Source organism: Colobus angolensis, unplaced genomic scaffold (genome assembly GCF_000951035.1).
Source record: "Colobus angolensis palliatus isolate OR3802 unplaced genomic scaffold, Cang.pa_1.0 Scaffold452, whole genome shotgun sequence".
NCBI classification, from domain to species: domain Eukaryota; kingdom Metazoa; phylum Chordata; class Mammalia; order Primates; family Cercopithecidae; genus Colobus; species Colobus angolensis.
Genome location: NW_012117955.1, coordinates 350320 through 354559, shown reverse-complemented (window position 1 = coordinate 354559; position 4240 = coordinate 350320). Strand labels below are relative to the sequence as shown.

At 50.3% G+C, this 4240-nt stretch overlaps 1 protein-coding gene across 1 annotated transcript in view; it reads left to right on the top strand.

The window, feature by feature from the left end:
* Positions 1 to 160: 160 nt before the first annotated feature.
* The window catches only part of TRPV2 (transient receptor potential cation channel, subfamily V, member 2), a 34787-nt gene continuing 30707 nt past the window's right edge, over positions 161 to 4240 (top strand). Inside the window, exon 1 of the mRNA XM_011957957.1 lies at positions 161 to 171. The gene's annotated coding sequence lies outside the window, so the exon portion shown is untranslated. The remainder of the gene's footprint in view (positions 172 to 4240) is intronic.

Here is a 4240-nt window from a genome sequence, read left to right as displayed (position 1 = left end):
TTATTTATTTATTTTTGAGACAGTCTGACTCTGTTGCCCAGGCTGGAGTGCAGTGGTGCCATCTGGGTTCACTGCAACCCCTGCCTTCTGGGGCCCAGCTAATTTTTGTATTTTTAGTAGAGATGGGGTTTCACTATGTTGGCCAGGCTAGTCTCGAACTCCTGACCTCAGGTGATCTGCCTGCCTTGGCCCCTCAAAGTGCTGGGATTACAGGTGTGAGCCACTGTGCCAGCTGAAGAGGCCTATTTATTAACATTAGATTTTTCAACACCAATACCAGGTGGAAGAAGACAATGGCATAGAATTTTCAAAGTAATGAAGAAGAAATATCTTAGAACCTAGAATTTCTTTTTGAGACAGGGTCTTGCTCTGTTGCCCAGGCTGGAGTAAAGTGGTGTGATTATAGCTTACTGCAGTGGCAATGTCCCACGCTCAGGTTATCCTCCCATCTCAGCCTCCCGAGTAGCTGGGACTATGGGCACACACCATCATGCCCGGCTAGGTTTTCTTATTTTTAGTAGAGACCAGGTCTCGCTATATTGCCCAGGCAGGTCTTGAAGTCCTGAGCTCAAGCAGTCATCCTGTCTTGACCTCCCAATGTGCTGGGATTATGGGCGTAAGCCACTGTACCTGGCTTTGACCTTTAAAACAAGAAACCTCCCCACTGCCCATGGACCCCATATCTCCTTCCAGTTAGTTGCCACCTCTCTGCTTCCCTCTACAATGAAGCATCTCCAAAGGGTGATCTACAGACATTGTCTCCACCCCCTCCTTTTTTTTTTTCTACAGTCCTGAAAATCACCACATACAGATTGTCTTTTAAAAAGAAATAAAATAGGCTGGGCCCGGAGGCTCATGCCTGTAATCCCGGCACTTTGGGAGGCTGAGGCAGGATCATCTGAGGTCAGGAGTTCAAGACTAGCCTGGCCAACATGGTGAAACCCGGTCTCTACTAAAAATACAAAAATTAGCCGGGCGTGGTGGCGGGCGCCTGTAATCCCAGCTACTCAGGAGGCTGAGGCAGGAGAATTACTTGAACCTGAGAGGCAGAGGTTGCAGTGAGCCAAGATCGCTCTACTGCACTCCAGCCTCAGTGACAGAGTGAGACTCCGTCTCAAAAAAAAAAAAAAAAAAAGAAATGAAATATGACAGTCACGTTTGGCTTCCAGTTTAAAAATGGCTTCCTGCCCAAATCCCTCCAGAATTATCATAAAAAATTAAAAACTGGCCGGGCACAGTGGCTCATGCCTGTAATCTCAGCACTTTGGGAGGCCGAGGTGAGTGGATCACCTGAGGTCAGGAGTTCAAGACCAACCTGATCAACAATGGTGAAACCTCATCTCTCCTAAAAATACAAAAAATTATCCAGGTGTGGTTGCGGCGGGCGCCTGTAATTCTAGCTACTCGGGAGGCTGAGGCAGGAGAATCACTTGAACCCAGCAGGCAGAGGTTGCAGTGAGCCCAGATGGTGCCCCTGCACTCCAGCCTGGGCAACAGAGCGAGACCTCATCTCAAAAAGATCCTGTTTTCTTCATGTGTTTTGTTATTGTTGTTTTGTTTGCTTGTTTGTTTTTTTCAGACTGTCTCAACTTGTTACCTAGGCTGGAGTGCAGTGGAACGATCATAGTTTACTACAGCCTCAACTCCCAAACTCAAGTGATTCTCCTGCCTCAGCCTCCTGAGTAGCTGAGATTACAGGCATTCACTCCCATGCCTAACTAACAAGGGGTTCTACCTTATAGGAACTTGTTTAACATTGTTTAACCCAGTGTTTTCCAATTTTCAATTACAGTTTTTATTTCAGTTTCTGTGTGTGCGTTTGCGGTGAGCGGGGTGGGGGACAGAGCCTTGCTCTGTCGCCCTGGCTGGAGTACAGTGGTGCAATCTTGGCTAACTGCAGCCTCCGGCTCCCTGGTTCAAGCGATTCTCAGCCTCAGTCAGTAGCTGGGACCACAGGCCCATGCCAGGATGCCGGGTTAATTTTTGTATTTTCAGTAGAGACAGGGTTTCACTATGTTGACGACGCTGGTTTTGAATTCCTGACCTCAAGTGATCTGCCCTCGTCGGCCTCCTAAAGTGCTGGGATTATAGGCGTGAACCACCGTGCCCGGCTTTGTCCCTGGCTCTTCAGCCAATGTGTCATCCCCTCAAAACATTCTTGCCCACTCTCCTTTTCCCCAAGCAGTGGCAATAAACTTTCCTTAAAGTCTGTGAGTCTGGCGGAAGGCAGAGGCTGCAGTGAGAGGTGATTGCACCACTGCACTACAGCCTGGATGACAGAGATGACAGAGAGAGCCTCTGTCTAAAAAAATTAAAAAATTAAAGAAAATAATTTTAAGAAAAGGCTGAGTCTGGGAGGCAGGTCAGACACTGCCAACGGCAACTGCAGCAAGAATAAGAAACATAGTCCCTTCAAAGGAGCCAGGTGCACAGGTGCGCACCAGTGGACTCCACTCCCGTGGAGACATGGCAGGGATGCAAGGATAGAAATCAGATTAATGATTATCAGAGACTAGTGGCAGGCCAGGGGGGTGCAAAGGGGCACCAGGGCACTTTTTTTTTTTTTGAGATGTTTTCTCATTCTTGTCACCGAGGCTGGAGTGCAGTGGCCTGATCTCAGCTCACTGTAACCTCTGCCTCATGGGTTCTATCGATTCTCCTGCCTCAGCCTTCCAAGTAGCTGGGTTTACAGGCGTGCACCACCACTCCTGGCTAATTTTTTCTATTTAGTGGAGATGGGGTTTCACCACGCAGGTCAGGCTGGTCTCGAACTCCTGACCTTAGGTGATCCACTGGCCTCTGCCTCCCAAAGTACTGGGATTACAGACAGGTGTGAGCCACCGCGCACCAGGACACATTTTGAGGTGATGGAAATTCCCTATATGTTAATTATTATGCTGCTGGGTGTGGTGGCTCACACCTGTAATCCTAGCACTTTGGGAGCCCGAGGTGGGTGGATCACGAGGTCAGGAGATTGAGACCATCCTGGCTAACAGGCTGAAACCCCTTCTCTACTAAAAATACAAAAAATTAGCTGGGAGTGGTGGGCGCCTATAATCCCAGCTACTCAGGAGGCTGAGGCAGGAGAACGCTGTGAGCCCGGGAGGTGAAGCTTGCAGTGAGAGGAGATCCCGCCACTGCACTCCAGACTGGGCAACAGAGTGAGACTCTGTCTCAAAAACAAAAAAAAATATGGTGCTGCTCACACCGTTTGTCAAAATTCTTTGAACTATACACTTAAAAAGAGCGTAAACTTTTAAAAATTTATTGAGTGTAAATTAACTAATGTTAAAAAGGGTGTAAATTATACCATGATAAATCCAATTTTTTTTTTTTTTAAGTAGGAGATGAGAAGGTAAAGGGAGAGACTACTGTATTGTAGTCTATAGGAATCAGACCTTCTGGGTTCAAATCCCACCGTCATCACTTGCAAACTGTGCAGTAACCTACAGCAAGTGGGTTACTTTTTCTTTTCTTTTGACCGAAATGGAGGTTACAGCAGGACCTACCTCCTCGGGTGTGGAAAGGATGAAGAAAGAAAGTGGCCGGGCGCAGTGCTCACGCCTGTAATCCCAGCAGTTTGGGAGGCCAAGGCAGGCTGATCACGAGGTCAGGAGATCCAGACCATCCTGGCTAACACGGTGAAACCCCGTCTCTACTAAAAATACAAAAAATTTGCCTGGCGTGGCAGCGGGTGCCTGTAGTCCCAGCTACTCAGGAGGCTGAGGCAGGAGAATGGCGTGAACCTGGGAGGCGGAGCTTGCAGTGAGCCGAGATTGCGCCACTGCACCCCAGCCTGGGCAATAGAGCAAGACCCTGCCTCGAAAGAAAGCGTCCCAAGGCGCCTGGCTCACCGCTCCAGAGCGCGCTCCCGGTCGGCCCCCGCCCTCCAAGCCAGAGGGAGATGCTGTGTTCCCGCCGTCCACCTGCATCCTCAGGTTCCTTTGGAGAGAAGGGGAGTGGAGCCCACAGTCCCTGACACCCTTACAGTCCAGCTCAGTGACTTGGGGAAGGGAGTGGCGCACGAGGAGCGCGAAGCCGGAGTCCAAAGGACGGTCCTTCCATCCCGGCCCCCGATCCCGGATCCGCCGAAGCGACTGCGGACGCGGTTCCCAGGCCTGTCCCAGGAGGGCGTGTCCGGGAGGGGGACCGATGCCTACGTCAGACAAGAGGGCGGGAGACTCGCGGGATTCGTGGGGAGGCGTGAGGGGAAAGAGCAGGGAACGTGCGCGGGGGACGC